The sequence below is a fragment of the Solanum lycopersicum genome, chromosome 5, assembly GCF_036512215.1.
Source record: "Solanum lycopersicum chromosome 5, SLM_r2.1".
NCBI classification, from domain to species: Eukaryota; Viridiplantae; Streptophyta; class Magnoliopsida; order Solanales; family Solanaceae; genus Solanum; species Solanum lycopersicum.
This window is the reverse complement of record NC_090804.1, coordinates 35,140,815-35,158,892: the sequence shown is the minus strand read 5'-3', so window position 1 is coordinate 35,158,892 and position 18,078 is coordinate 35,140,815.

The following is an 18,078-nucleotide window of genomic DNA, read 5'->3' as shown; positions in this document are numbered from 1 at the left end:
GCATGAGCAAATTAACCATGTTTGGTTCATCTAGCCACTCTTCGTTCAAGCCAACAAAAGCTTCAATCCTTCATACATGTTCTTGTATTTCAGTTTTCAACAACATCGTCTGATTCCTTGCAACAGTACACTCTGATACCAACTGTAAGGGGATGAACTAAGACATAAATAGTTTACTAATTTAACCCAATTTGGGAGCAAACAACCTTGTTGACTTCAGCCTTTTAACACTTAGCAAAATTGACGGTTGGTTTGGTATCAACTCGAAAAATAGGACGAAACTCATTAGAGACTAAATCTTTGAACTTTTAGATAAAATAAAACAGTATATAACAATATAATTAAACCACGAAAATATAAAATTAGACAAAGGCAACTAGCTTTACAGAAAACATAATTTCCAACATGTATTAATAAAGTAAATACAAGTACACTCCCAAATTGTACCAACCTTGGCACTATAATATCACCCTAAACCTTAATATAGTTTTTACACTCAATTTAGTATAATCTAATACTTAGAAAAATCAAACCCGAATTACACCATAAGGCAGCCTACACATTTATAATACAATGTGCAGCCAACTAGCGGCAAGTGGTGTAATAAGAATAAAATACTTGTTGGCTTTAGACTGATCTTTTACTATGTAGTATACACCCCATAAATACTTGGTATATTCAAAATAATTCAAACAAGGCACCAAAAACAAGTTCCACAACGAAATGCAATAATGCTGCACTTTTTATAGCCGTCGGTCATGTGCTTGGCATTTGTTTTGTAATCGCTGGTCAGCTTTGAATTAGCTTGATTTATGGAAGAGTTTCTAACATGATTAACACTTTCATAATTAGACTTTTCAGCCTTGCATTGCCATCACTCAATGCTGTCACACCACGGTCATAAATCTATGCCATTGCTTCATCACACGTTGGCATCAATGTCCTTTTATGTTGCCTTAGCACTTCTAGTCATCTATCCGTGTTCTTTATTTGAATATAAATGTTATGAAAACACAACATTGTTAATCTTTCATCTGTTCGAGTCCTCACCAATCTTTCTTACCTTCAAGTCCTTGGTCCTCACTTGTTGATTTGAATTAGGCCATGGTGCCATTGTGCACATCTTAGCTTTGTAAACAATCTGCCACCAACCTATCCTTGAATTTGTTGTTTCCTAGGCTTTTGATAGTTACAGTTTAACATTCTTAATACCTTGTCTATGCTGCCATTTAATTGACTTACTTAGATTAGGGGTCTAAAAGTCAGAGAGAACACTAACTAGAGCTCGGCCTAACTAGCTCCTTAGGCAGCGAGATCAATAATAAAAGTAGTCCTTATAAGTAAAGGATGAGTTCATCATTAGTGTATTCATGGAGGAAGTTGATGCATACGGTAAAGGTACCTAGGGCCATTTCTATAGAGCTCCAGTTAGAGTAAAGGCTGAGGTATCAGATGATGTGATCAATGGTACGATTCGTTTATGCTATAGTCTACTTCATTATTATTTTATCTTAGTTTCACTTATTTGTATGTGTCTTCTTATTAAGCTCCCTCGGTTAGGGGTGAGTCCTTAGACCTTAGTCGTCTCATTGTGTGTTTTGACCAAGTAACATATGTTTCTTAAGATTGGCATGCTAGTATAGAAATTTTGGTTAAGATTTTCTTTACTATAGAAGCTCCATTGACTGAGTTGACTCACCAAAGGTTCCCTTTGTATTTTTGAGAAGTGAAAAAGGGGATTTCTAAGGCTTAAGGAGTTGCTTACAACCGCTTCTATATTGAATCTTCTAGTTAAGGGAGAGGGTTTCATGATATTTTTGATAAACTCGCCGTTGGTTTAGTTTATATATTAATGAAGTAGAGCAATGTTATTGCTTATAAGTCGAGGAAACTCAATTTGTATGACCACAATTATCCAACTCATGACTTGGAGTCTACGAAGATAGTTTTCACTCTTAATATATTGAGACATTATCTATGTGGAGTTCATTTGCGAGATCTAGATTGATCACATGAACCATCAATACCTAATGATCTGGAGTAATACTAATTCGAGGTTGTACCTATGGATTGAGGTCCTAAAAAACTATGAACTTGCTATTTTGTAAAATCTAGGAAAGGCCAATGCAGTTGCTGGTCCCTTGAGCCAGCAGGCGGGGGCATGTGCAGTCTAGCCTTTCTTTATGTTTCATAGCTACCTTTGATTTTTATATTCAGTCATTAATTAATATATAATCAAGCTAGATGTTTATGATTTTAGTCAGGTGTTAGGTTATGTAAGAGTTCAGTCATCTTCTTAATCAGCTACGTCGTTATCACTTGGAGAATGAATCTCTGGTTGAAGTTATAGATAGATTCTTGATAGGAGATGCAAAGCAGACAGTTTTAGGTTCATATGGGGTTTGAGGTTTGCCGATCGGTTGTGTGTTTCGATACTGGGGGATTAGATTCAAATGATCTTTAACAAGGAAAATTACTTCATGCATTATATGAATAATTTGGGAACTTCTAAGATGCATCATGACATGAGACAATATTACTGGTGGAGCGGTATGTGGAGGGACATCTCAAACTATGTGTATCGATGCTTGTGTTTGCACCAGGTGAAGGCAAAAAATTTAAGGTCTTGTTGTGGGTTGTAGAGATTACCCTTTCCTCAGTTGATGTTGGAGTGCATAACCATAGTGTTTTTTTGTTGGTTTACCTCATACTTATAGAGGTATTGACATATTTTGGGTGATTGTGGATCAATTGAGCAAGCCAGCACACTTCTTCTGAGTTCATACTTCTTTACTGGTACTTCATCTTCATGGTGTGCATATTTCGATTATTTCAAACACGGATCATAATTCACCTCTGTCTTTTGTTGGATATATCATGAGAAATTGGGCACAAATGTCGATCATAGGACAACATTTTATGCATAAACTAATGGCCAGTCGGAGCATACTATTTATGTTCTCGAGGATATTTTGCGGGCTAGTGTTATGGAAATTGGAGGTTAGTGGGACAATTTATTGCCTTTTGCTGAGTTTGTATACAACAATAACAATTATTATAGCATTCCCGTGGCCTTGTTTGAGGCTTTGTATGGTAGGAATTGCCATATTTTAGTCGATTGTTTGAGTTCTAAGCCCCCTGGTACATACTTGTTTTAGGAAACAATAGTTCATGTGAGGTTAATTCAGGATAGGCTCACGATGACTCAATAGATATATTAGAGTTATGATAATTGCTGGTGTCGACCATTGAGATTCGTCCTTGTTGACTGACTTATTTCTTCGAGTATCTCCCATGAAGGGTATGATGAGATTTTGGAGCCAGCTAAAGATTATCCCTAACTAAATTAGGCCTTTTTAAATTTTAAGAACTGTTGGTAATGTGACCTATGAGTTTGCTTTAACCTGGCATAGTAAGCTATTCACCTAGTTTTCCATATTTCAATGCTACAATTATATATTTCAGATGAGGGTCATGTGCTCCAATATGATTTTTTTTAGTGGGATTATCGCATGATAATGATCTAGTATCTATTCTTACAATAGATATGATGCACTTGTGGTCTATATCTATTACTATGGTGAATGTATATGTTAGAAACATTATGCATTTGAGGAGTAGGAAATCGGGTGGGATATATGGGTTTAGTTCATCAACTTATATATTCCCTTAGGTACATCTTGACTCTTACTTTTGCGTATGAAAGTCCTTCTAGTAGTGAATATTGTAATGAAACTCCATGTATTTCTCTATATATGCCTCATTTTTGTCAATTAGAGCGTCCATGGAGCAACCAGAAATCACTTATAACTTGTTAACACTACTTATTTGGTCGTCGATTCATTCCTTTGGTTTTGATGCTCATTTTTCTATTTGGGAGCTTTTAAAACATGAAAATTTTATTTAAGTTAGATGCTTCGGTAAAAGACCTCATATGGGTGTTTGCACGGTTACACCAACTCCAGACTGACCCAATTAGGTTGTAACATGGTTGGCACGAGTTCTTAGGCTTTTTGTGTGACATTGGGGACATTATGCGCTATTAGCTAATGTTTGAATTTAGTCAATGTTCATTGTGAAGGAACTAGGATGAGAATTCTTTTTGCGCGGTTAGTTTTAGAATGCCTAATTTGGTTTAGACGGACCCTTCGTGCACCTCCCAGGGCATCCGGTCTTACTCTGAAGTCCATTGTGTTAACTGTCTAAAAATGGTGTTCGGGTGTAGGGCCTACTTTATGATGAAATGACCTTGTATTTTACTTTTGACTGGAACATTTAGTCCAGAATTTGAATTTAGAGGGTAATATATCTAGTTTATATTCACCGAGTACCAAATGAATTCAAGCGTCCATTTGGAGACTTTTAAAAAATAAAAAAATCCAGTATTGCTGGTTCGGACCTTTACAAAAAAATTTTAGTATTTTGGCAACCAAGTTTATTTCTTATAGACCAGAACTGCTGCTATTTATATAGTGATAAGTTAGATTCAGCCCCATTTTAAACTTCGATATCTCAAGTTCTAGAGCTTTGTAATTGTTGGTGTGTTTGGGTTTGCATTGGGTATGTGGGTGACTATCTGGAGGGTATTTGAAAGTCTCCAATATTGATTATATGCATTTTAAGTGGCTACACCAAGTCTGTTTTTGCGTAAAGTTTTTCTTTTGGCTTGTTGCACGGAGCTGTTATGAGACCCACAAGAGGTGCTTCATTTGGAACACAATCTTTGGGAGATTTTAGGACCTCTTCACGGAGTCAATTATGTAAATTCAAGAGAGAGTCCCACGTTTCCCAATTTTGACTCTAAAATTGAGATGTCTCTAATTTTGATAATTTTACTATATAAACAACCGTGTTGATGTTCTTATTGTATTTTTTATAGCACGACAGTAATTCGAGGTTGTTTAAAAGGAAAAAGCTATAAAATAGTAATTTTAAGTGCACACAGCTGAGATTTAAGTAGGCTAAAACTTTCTTTCCTTTAGGTTGAACCTGATAAAGTAATTGCATTCTAAAGTTTGTAAATATGCGGTGGTTTGCTAGTATTTCTTCTCGTTTTCTTCTTATTCTACTCAAGAACCATGTTGTAAGGTTGATTTTTGAGCTGTTTCTAGGTTAGTACCATGTTGTTAGAGAGGTTGGTTATTTCTTGGTATTTTTGAATTACCTGTTGGAGTTTTTGTTTGTGGTTGCATTCATAATATATAATGGGATATGTATTTAAGTTGGAATTTATCTTTGGCCTTAGTCAGTGATAGACTAGTGTTGCCTTAGACCCATGCAACTCCTTTACTTTTGTATGCATTCGACATCGATTCAGGTGGACAGGGTTTTTCTAGACCGCTATAGCATACTTGGGTGTGTTAGTGGATTTGGGCTTTTATTTCTTCTTATCTTTCTTGCTTCTCTCCCTATTTCTATGGTTCCAAATATCAAAAGGCAAAGTATTTTCCTGGTTTTGGTGTTTTACGGTCAATTATGATGTGAGGAAGTTGTAGTTAATGTCGATCCACGATGGATAGGGGTTGAATAACATTTTTTTGATGTGGTTGGTAATGGACTTTAATCCTTCATAGTTTTGAATTTGTGATTCGGTACGAATTTGAATTTACCTCCACACTGTGGCTAGCATTTGGCAAGCCCCCAAGAGTGATAGATTATGCACTTGGCTGGCATTTGGCAGGGCCCCAGGGGTGGCTACTTGTCTAGGTAGTTGGATGTAAGTTATTTAAGTTCATATCCGGAGCTAAAAGACCCGCACACTCTATCTTGATATAGTAGGGCCACTGGATTTGTTTGATGGGAAACATTGTTTTCTTGGACATAGCACCCGCAATGTTAGCCTTTTGGTAAGGTTTATTAAAGATGTTGGAGGGGATTAATATACCTCCACGTGGCACTCGCCAGGATAGGTAATACATTGGAGTTCTTTGTGGTATAGGTGTCTTTATATGGAGATCACACTTCTTGACTGGGTTGGAGTTTGTTGTTGTGTCATTTCGTAGTTGTATTTTAGTTGTGTTCTGTAGTTGTTGATTCTCTTTGTACCTATTGGGCTTATGGGATTTCATTCGGGTTCTTGTTTGTTTGTATGTGAGCATACCTAGTGGTTTATATGGGGAGGCCTAGTTGGGTAGGTTAAATATCCTTATACTATCTCTCTCATTGTTTTTCTCTTATTTGCTTTGACCTCTTTTTGTGTTGAATTCAATCTTGGCCATATATTTTTGTCTATCCTTCTCAGTCAGCCGATGACTCCTACTAGTACATGTTTCTGTAGTACTCATTCTACACTCTACACGTGTTTTAATGATAGAGGTCTGAGCAGCAACTGTTAACATTGAGTTTGATCCTACAACACTTTGTTCGTAGACTTATGGTTAGCACATGGAGTTCTGGGAATCCTTTCTTTATTCTAGATTTACATTTTTACTTGCCTTTTGCTTATTTTTGTTAGTCTTTTGCAGTGGTCCATTTTCGCGACTTGTACTCTTTCAGTAGTTCTATACATGTGACAACAAAGTTCAGGGAGGTATCTTTTTTATATATAGTTTTGGGTTCTCTTCCGCCTTACTCTTATTTGTTTTGTTTATTTATTGTTCACTTAGTTTAGGATAGTTCCCCCCCAACCCAAGTCCCATTACTCTCAAGTTCCTTTACTTGGTTTGGCTTTCCTATGGTCATGACTCGAAAAATTGGGTCGTTACAAATAATGAATAACGAGGATGACAAAATCAACATATTAAACTCCCAATACGTGGTTCTCACTTGTACATGACTCTAATCTATTACAATATATTTAAAATAATAACACAAGTCTCAAATGATATTATCTTTAAAGTTGAACAAAATAATTAGTACGATCAATAGTGTCCACTAAGATGATAAACAACTACCTCACAATTCGCCATAGAAAGCCTTGAACAAGAACAAAAGAGAAAGTATTCACAGAGATCTGGGTTACACAAGTATAGAATCAAGATGTAATTCACAAAAAACATGGTATTGTAACACCTCGCTATTTGAAAGAATTAGAAAAATCTAGAAATAGAAAGAGTCATTTTTTGAATGATAGAAAAATCTTGATAATTGGTAAAGTATGTAATGTTTTGCTTTTGGATCAACTTCAACGACCATAACTCCTAGCACAAAAAGAATTAGATGTTCTACAGGATATAATAAGATTAAACTCCAAAATATATTTCAAACGTGCCCAATATTTCAATATTTTGAGTTTGTATTAGGGAGATATGACTATTAAAAGTTGGGGCGTCTAGATAAGAAAAAGCAAAATCAGATTTTAGAATGGTATTTTGGTTTTCTCACTGCTCAATTATTTAAATTTCATTTTTGATAAATAAGTTGGGTCTAAAATTATTTAGTTCTGTTTACTTTCATAAAAAAGATTTAGCGTTCAGAGAGAAGAAAAACGAATAGGACAAAAGAGGAGAAGAGAAAAGGAATCGTTAATTTCTTGAATCTATGATTGTGAATTTTATAAATGGGTGATGACTATGAGGTATGTGAGATCACTTAGCGTTGAGTAAGTTCACCGACACGACAATCATGATTCGAATCAGCGTTGTTGGTGTTCTTCAAATAAAAAAATACATAATCTTGATGACATTTGTTTTAAGTTCTTGTGGGTTCTTTTATTTGGAGAGGTTGTGAAGTTTCTTGAGTTCGATTTTCGAAATTGAGTGTGATCTTGAGTATATTCTTAAATATTTTAGTGAGAAAGTTGAATCTAAGTGATTGGGAAAAACAAAATTGAGCTAAAGGGTTAGTGTTGAAAACGAGAAAGAAAATTCATCGAATACTTGTGGAGGGGGCTTGAAAGACATGCCACTCAGAGTTCTCCAAAGGGACTTCTAAGGTTTGGGCTATAGGGAGCCGCACCAGACAGTGCACCCCAACTCATCTTCTGAACTTTATGCTACCCTCTGGCGCCTTACGAGGGACACCAAGTCTTCCACATTTTTCCTTTTCATTCCGTTTGAGTTCCCTAGCAATCTACCCATTTTTTCTTGTTGATTTTTCAAAAATGAAATACATATAAATACCATGACATCATTTATAAACATGATATCATGAGCATTGAATTCCACAATTAAATTAAAGGAAATTTAAGAGTCAAGTCAAGAGAAGTTCATAGAGTTTTCCAAAAAGAATTCGCAAACGTTTTAATTTTGTTTTAAGAGTTGAGTTTTGAGTTGACTAAAGAGAAGAGATAGAAGTTCATTTCTTGAAAAAGAGTATATCCGGACTACGTATTCCGAAAGAGTAAATGTTTTCACATTTACACATGAGTGGGATCTCCATTTTGCAAGAGAGTTTTTGAACTAATTTTGAGTAATTATCTATAATCACATGAATAGTTTTGTTTTTAAAACATGAGCTACGTTTATATCGGCGTACCATTGAGCATCTATATGGGGACGAGATCATAATAACACAAATTAACATAAACCATGTTGCCATCATGGGTAAGAAATGGACATTCTTTTTAGATGATACCTTAGTGCTTTTTAGCATAGACTAGTCGATCAACATAGTTGATGCATTCTATATCACGACAAGGTATAGGAATGTTTTGGAATTGTAGACGAGATGTTATATCTTAACTTTAGCTCATAGTGATGATTGTGAGTTAGAGAAACTCCTACGATATTATATTACTTTTTATGTATATTGGGATGTTATTGTATTTATTAACACATTGAGTTTCTACCTAAATAATAATTTTTTACTAGATTTGTCAAGCATTTAATTAGTGATATAATTAATTATACATATTCCGAATATTGTAGTAGGAAATTATTAATCATTTCGGTACTCTTTGGACTACTATATTAGGAATAAATAATAATTTGGTAACTCTTTAGGTGATCTTCCAACTACTATAGTCGGTATTTTTAATTTTTAAAAAAGAATCTATAAGAAAGCTATATTTTTAATATAGAGAAAAAATGTTTATTATTTTGGTACACCACCTTTGAATTTATACTTCCATCCAAAAAAATTCGATGTAACAATAAAACAAAAAATCAAATGCAACCGTAAACACTCAAATTCCACTTTATTCACAGATTCACAATGAAGTCTAAAGGATCAAATATCATCAAAATCAAGTCTCACAAATATTATGTTGTTATTTAAAACGGAAGTAAATAGTTTAAAACAAGTCAAAATCTCATTGAAAAATACTTTAAAAAAGAAGAACATACTATACTGTTTATCACATTTGGTCTCTTCTTCGCCATCATAAGATTCAACCCTATGTTTCTTTGTGAACTTCTGCACTTTAGAATAGTTAGATTTAGATAATTAAATCTCACTTCACATTTCTTCCATTTTTTCTGATGTTTGAAAAGAAGACGCACCAGCAAAATACGGTGATTGACGACCTGAGAAATATTGTGCTCCAAGCCCATAAACTCGTCCTTTCTTCACACGTCGTGTCACATCAAAGGAGCATCCCCTAGACGTAACCGCTGTATTCCTTCTCTTTGAGGACTAAGACTAGCCTCTTAGCTTACATGATTACATTCATAGGTCAAACACGAAAAATTTAAAGCTTTTTATTACTTCTACTCGGAGGTTTACATAGACCTGTACATACGCGCGCACGTGTGCACACGCATGCACGCACACACACACACACACATATATATATATATCTAGTATACATAGACCCTTCGTATAGGAGGTTTACTTAGTCTTGTACTTTTATTGCACATATATATAGAGAGAATATATCATAGTCTCAAAATAGTCGTTTCAACTCATAACAATCTAACAAGAGTATATAAAATTTGTCCTAGCCCATACATCAATACATAAGACCTCATATAGGCCATACGATGTTTAGTACTCATATGAATGGAAAGAAGCATAAGAGTCTTAATACTAAAACAAGTTCATAGCTTGATATTGGAATTGCCCTTTGAAAGTGAGGACTTGCCAACTTGGATGATAAAGAATTTAAAGTCTTCTTCAATGTCGTCTCCAAAGGTCCTTCAACGATCGGAACCTAAAATTTTAGGTAAAAGGAAGAAATGGAGTTAAAACATGCTAATTTACCCTTTGAAAACCTTATGCACATTCAAGAAAACCATATCCATAAATTAGGAACATTAATAAAGTCCAAAGCATGTACACCACAAGACCAACAATACTATGTCTAGTCCAGTCATCATGTATATCATATAATTTCACACTAAATTAAACAACTCAAGGCAAACTAGTGCAGGCATAGGTAGAGTCCCATACCCCTACCTAGGCGAAGTCAAACCTCGTAAGTCAACCTCGTTGGTTTTTACTTCATATCTTCAATTTATTTTAGGGTATACTTTCCTTAACCGACATAGACCACAAAATCTAAGTGTGGAATCCGGTGTTATGAATCCTTACACCGATGGAAGTTGTTCTATCGGGCAAAGTAAAACAAAAGATGAATGTATCTTTCTAGGTGAATCCACTAGCTAGTTTTCCTATAGGGGCAACATAGTTCAAGAACTAATAGATAGGTATAATTCCTATACATACCACTTGGAAATTGGGGCCTCCTCTCATGAGAATCCATTGGATGAGTATTCCTCTTTGGGGAGTCAATACCACTTGTGGAACTACAGGGTGAATCTTCCTCTATGGAAAGTCATTACCTCATTGTCAAGTTCACTCTGTGCAAAGTTAAGTCCCTCTTAAACTGTCCTTATTAATCATCATATCTTATTGTAGGTCATAGGGTCTAACCCTTGAATAATCATCATCATCAGAGATCAATAAGATTGCATTAGTATAATTCTTTCATTACGATTCATATAAGCGAGGTTAGCATATTTAAGTATCAATTCATGATAAGGTACATTGGTAAATCAATTACAATCCTCATAAAATTTACATAGTAGACATCACATCATAAATTATAGTCAAAACATTTGAATTCAACATCATACCACCCTATTTGTCCTAAGACCATGCATACTCCAATAGAACATCATGATTTAATCACAATTAACCATAATTTTAAGTAAAAATTGGGGATCAGTAGACTTACCAAGTCTCCTTCATAATCCATCACCAAGGTCTTACGATCAACCCTTAACTCAAACAAAATAGGGTGTAGCTTCATCATAAAACAATAACCAACATAATAACAAGGATAATTGAATCCCTACATCACAATTCATCACTAGTTCATAGCATAAGATAAGATACTTAGGTTAATTCACAACATACTTCATAACCTATATTAACATCTCAAGAACTAGCATGATAGCAATACAATTAATCCTAATCTATTCATGATTGATACAATAACATCATATAGTTGTAATTCAATCAATACCCAAATTAGTTGAACCAACATTACCCAATTCATATCAATATCATAAGTTAGGGTTAAGGGGTAAAGGTCATCTTCTACAAACTAGACCAAACCATCAAGATATATCATATATTAAGTTAAAATAGATTTTAATGTATTTATAATATCCAAAAGAAATAAAAAAATCAACTTACAACATTCAATTCGTATTGGATGAAAACCCACTTGAAAACCCAACTTTTAAAATCAATTTGATGGTACCCTTTTAGGAAAGAGGTCTCAAAGGTGAGAATATAATACATTACTAATTAATGAAGATTGATGGATAAACTTGAATCTTTTGATCCATTAAAACATCCCCTATCTTGTTCTTCAATGGTTTTGGGTTTGTGAGTTACGAGAGTTTTATTAGTATTAATTAGTTTAGGGATTTATGTAAGTGATAAACCAACTTAATTAGACATCCCCCTAACCCCTTATTAACTTCCTAACAAAGACAATAACTTAATTAACTTAAGTGAAAAGGTGCAGTGAAAATTAGTCCCCACATAAGACACCACGATAGACGGATCACGGTTCAATCGACGACATGTCCCCCTCTTCCATGCTGCACATCGTTGGTAAGTCACAGAGCTATCAAAATGACCCGTCCAGGATTTTGGCTATGTGATCATCAATGCCCCGTCGATTATTACACGCCCCGTCGATGGCACTTATGTGCAAAGGCAGTGTCTACACCTTATGACACTTCCATTAGGCTCAAGAACACGTCTTGGATTTTTGAATTGTTAAATCATCCCCCCTTTAGGAACATTAGTCCCCGAATGACACTAAAATCTTTTGAAAGGAAGGAATAGACTCAAGACTAGCAGCCCAACCAACAACGATACACTAATATCATTTAGAACATCAATCATATCATTTATACAAGGCAGATTCAAAAAATCAACTACTACACATAAGGCTCAACATTACATTATGAGGAATATCCTTCTCACAACAATAAGAGCTCAACATAGAATTCATGAGTCAATTATGTCAATGTTCAACTTACCAAAATGCTACATATCGTTTCATAAAGACTCTCCATGTCAAAATGAACAACATAACTAAAAATAATCAAAATTATAATTATTAGCATACTTAAGTATAAGTCATTATAAGATCATTAGAATGCACCTTTTTGCAAAACTTCATTAAAAATCAAGAAACATCAATTTTTAGTCATTATTTTCATTATTAATAGATTTAACTAACCTTAGATATCAAAAAGATAAGTGTAACAGGACTTCATGTCGGCCTCTGTCTTCCATGTTGCACCCTCAATTATTCTTCCATAAAACCTTTACAGAAGCCACCTCTTTGTTTCTCAATTTCCTTATTTGTCTATCAAGGATTTTAACCGGGACTTCTTCATCGGAGAGGTTATCCTTCACACCAACACCATCAATAGGAAGAATAGACTCGACATCACTGCTACACCTCTTAAGCATAGAAACATGGAAAGCCAGATGAACTCAAGCCAATTCACGGGGCAACCTTAACTCATCGACAACCTTACCAAACATTTGAACAATTTCATAGGGACCCACATAAAGAGGACTAAACATCCCTTTCTTGCCTAATCTAACAACCCCATTCATAGGAAAAATTTACAAATACACTTTATCACCTTCTTCAAACTCTAAATGACTTCTCCTATGAAGAATTTTGCAGACTATTCTCCATTTGCAACCGGATCCTTATGATATGAACTTTCTCCGAAGACTTATAAATCATATCAGGACCAAGAAGCGAAGATTCACAAACTTCAAACCACTCAATATGAGATCTATACCACCTACCATACGCTTCATAAGGAGCCATGGATATGGATGAATGAAACTATTATCATAAGCAAACTCCACCAAAGGCAAATGCTTATCCCAATTTCCCTTGAAATCAATGACGCAAGATCTGAGCATACCCTCATGGGAATTGTGCACCCTTATCCAATATGATAGATAACGGAATACTATGGCAACACACAATCTCATATATGAACATCCTTGCATAACCTTTCATCGAATAAGTAGACTTAATGAGAATAAATGAGTGAATTTGGTCAACCTATCCACAACCACCCAATTAGAGTCATCTTGTGTTTGAGGAAAACCTACCACAAAATCCATATTTATGTTAGGAACTTGGATTTCTTATAGTAAATCGCATGGCTTTTGATATTGGGCTTTCACTTGTTGGCAATTTGGACACTTAACAAAAAATTTTGTTATGTCCTTCTTCAAACCTTCACACGAAAATACTTCCCTAAGATCATGTTACATTTTTGTCATACCCGGATGTATAGAGTAAAGGGATCCATGAGATTCCTCAAGGATCCGATTCCTCAAACCATCAACATTGGGAACACAACCTTTCTTGATACTCAAGACAACATCCATATTTATGACTCATTAATCTTACCAAGAACCGATTCCTTCAACTCCATTAATGTTTGATCAAGGTGTTGTTTGGACTTCACCTCAACTACGAAAGATGACTCAGAGTTATGATTGACCATAAAACCACCATTTTGAGAATTTTCCAATCTAACACCCTATCTAGACAACCTACAAACATCTGTCATTAGGTCTTTCTTGTCTTTCTCTATATGAAACATACTACCCATGGTCATAAGACTTACAGCATCCGCAATCGCATTGGCCTTGACGGGATGATAGATAACACTCATTTTGTAATCTTTCATTAATTCCAACCATCTTCTTTGTAGGAGATTCAACTCCTTTTGAGTAAAAATAAATTGGAGTCTCTTGTGGTCGGTATACACATCAACATGGACACCATACATGTAATGCCTCCATATTTTCAACGCAAATACTACGACCACTAACTCAAGTTCATGAGTTGGATGGTTCTACTCATGCACTTTATGTTTTCTAGAAGCATAGGCGATTACCTTCTCATGTTGCATAAGCACACACCCTAGATCCACTCGGGATAGATCACAATTTACAACAAAACCCATTGTACCTTCCGATAATGTCAACACAAGAGGTGAAGTAAGACTATCTTTAAATATTTGGAAACTTCTCTCACATGCATTCGACCACTCAAATTTCTAATCTTTTGGGTCAAAGTAGTCAAGGTAGATGAAATGGACGCAAAACTATCCACAAACCTCTGAAAATAACCCGCTAGACCCAAAAAACTCCTAATGTCAGTTGGAGTCAATGGTCTCAGCTAAGTTTTCCTTGCCTCAATTTTCCTTGGATAAATTTCAACTTTATCACTAGAGATGATATAAACAAGAAACGTCACCGACGTCAAGCAAAACTCGCATTTTGTAATACTTGGTAAATAATTGGTTCTCCTAAAGAATTTGTAACACCAGTTTCAAATGGTTTATTTGATCACCTTTATTTTCGAATATACTAAGATGTTGTCAATGAAGATAATGACAAATGATTCTATGAAACTTCAAAACACTCTATTGATGAATCCATAAATGTCGCCGGGGCATTAGTGATACTAAAGTACACTACTAAGAACTCATACTGACCATATCTATCCTAAAATGTCATTTTTGATACCTCACCTCTCACCCTAAGTTGGTGATACCCCGATTTCAAGTAAATATTAGAAAAGTAGTTTACCCGTTGGAGTTGATCAAACAATTAGTAAATTCGAGGAAGAGGATACTTATTATTAATAGTGACTCTATTGAGTTGGCTATAGTCAATGCACATGCTAAGGGACCCATCCTTCTTTTTCAAAAAACAATACTGGCGCACTCCATTGAGAAATACTTGGTCTAATGAAGCCTTTGTCTAGTATATCTTTGAGTTGAGCCTTCAACTATTTAAATTCGGACGGAGCCATCCGATAAGGAGGAATTGAAATGGGATTTGTATCCTGTAACAAGTCGGTACCAAAATCAGTTTCCCGTTCGAGAGGAATACTTGGAAGATAATTAGGAAACACCTACAGAAATTCCATCACTATGGGGACCAACTCAATTATAGGAATTTTGGAGTCCAAATGTTGGACTCTCACTATATGGTATAAAAGCCTTTTATAGATCATCTTTCATGCTTTCAAAAATAAGATGATACGACCTCTAGAAATAGAATTTCCCCCTTCCACTCTAAAACAAGCTCATTTGGAAAGTTAAAATTCACCACCCTTGTTCTACAAACGATAGAGGCAAAGCAAATATGCAACCAATCTAAACCCAAAATAAGATCAAATTCAAGAATATTATGTCATATCCGGGTTTACCCCCTAGATGTAACCGGCATTGTCATCATCTTTGAGGACTAAGAGAAGAATCTTTGTCTTACATCATTCTATTTATCGATTAAAAATATGTAAGAATTTAAACTTTTCAACTACTTCAAATTGGAGGTTTACATAGAGCTCTACATACATATAATCATATTAATATTGAGTGTACACAGACTCATTCGTATAAGAAGATTACATAGTCTTCTACTTTTGTTTCACACAGTTGTATATTAAACAAATAGAATCATGAATTCATCTCATCTCATAAACCATCTAAATGAGGACAATAAAATTAAGCATAGCCCTACATCAATAAAATTTAGCCACATATTGGCTTTATACAACTTTGCTTCAAATAGGAAATAGAGTGAATACAAAAGTTGTAGTAACTAAGTAACTTCGCTAAGAGAATATTGGCATCTTCCTCGGGGAAAATGAGGACATACTACTTAGATGACAGAATGTCCTAGTCTTCCTTAAAATCGCCTTAAATCATCTTCAATTACCGAACCCTAAAATGTTTGGGACGAAGGAAGAAAAAAGGTTAGTACTCCATATGTACTAAGTATGAGATCTTATGAACATACACAAGCATATCATGCTAAAAAGGTACTTTTTATTAAAACATGCTATTTTACCCCTTTTTGGAATTAATGCGAAGTCAAGAAAATCATACTAATCAACCAAACATGTTCACTATTCCAACAAGTAACACTTATCCCAACATACTTAAAATCAGGAGATACTACAACCCTAGCATCAAAGAATAATATCACAAGAATGAATAAGAGTTGAGCATAGAATAATAAGCAAGACACTACTCACAAATTCTTATTAAGTCAACAAGTTCAATGACCAAGCAAAGACCCAAACCTTACTCAATCAAGTATCCTCAACAAGGAAGCATGACCACTGTCCAACTTTACATTTCATGTCATTTAGGCTTATAACTTCATTTTATATATTCATTACAACCCAAGGCATATTTATAAATGAACGAATAAACATATAGTATAAAACATATGACATGGTCACCATATATATATATATATATATATATATATATATATATATATATATATATATATATATATCATATATTATCATAACATAAACATATAAGAACCTCCTCCTAAGATTTTCCTCAAGACTAACTAGTGCAATGCATGATTAGAGTCCCATTCCCCTATCTAGACTATGCTAGAACCCTTAGGTTATCCAAGTTAGTGTTCAAGTCCTTTAATTCGTTTTGACTTTAAGGAACATTTTTTCCTAACCGACATAGACCACATGAGCTAGTGTGGACCCTAGACCAAAAGTAGGCAGACTACTTTCCAAATAAGTACTAGAACATAAAACATAGAACCTACGTGGATCCACTAGCTAGTATTCCTATGGGAGCAACATAATTCAAGAACTAGGAGATTTAGTTGGGATCCACTTTATGTGCCATGCATTATGATCTACAATATCAAGAGTGATGTAGTGCTCTTACCTTTCCTATGTGGAAAGGGACACTCTTCTATGTGGTTCACTTGGTGCTAAGCTAGAGTCCCTTTTTGAACTGTCTTTAAGCCTTTAATTATCAATCATAACTTAATTTAGGCCATGGGGTCTACCATTTGTATTATCATCATGATCAATAGCTCAATAATAATTGTATGAGTTTAAATCCTTTCATCACAATTCACATAAGTGAAGTTAACACTTCAACATTTCATAACATTTTAAGGCACATTAATAGTTTTGACCTTCCTTATAGCACATACACCTTGACCAACCTCACAACATAGTCAAGACATTTCAATTAACATCATACTATCCGATAATCTTAATATAAGGTATAACCCAATGTAATATCATAGCTTAAGAACAATTAATCACAATTGGAAGTAAAGATAAAGATTCTAAGACTTACCAAGTCTTTCTCATAGTCTATTATCAACGTCTTACCATCAACTCATAACTCAACCCAACTTGGAGGGTTACATCATACAAAAAGAATTGTCAATAGAATAACATGGCCAATTGTATCTCTATAACACAATTCATCTTTAGATCGCTACTTGAGACCAGATGCATAGGCTAATTTAATATTATAATCCACAACCTAAACTAAATCCCAAGAACTGGCATGATAGGCCTATATTTCATCTTAATTCAACAATAATAGAACCATAGGATAGTAGTATAATCAACAACCAACTCAATTGAATGATCAATATACAATTATAAGTCAAGATCACTACCAAGGGTTAGGGGTAGAGGATCATGTTATTCAATTTGACCAAACCATCAACAAAAATCATAAACAATTTGAATTACATGTAAATCTACTCAATATAACACTAAGAATTCACTAAAAACTCAATTCATAACTTCCATTTTGTAATTGAATGAAACCCATATGAAAACTCAACTTTTTGAAATCAATTTTTGAAGGAACACTTTGAGGAAAGGATCTCAAA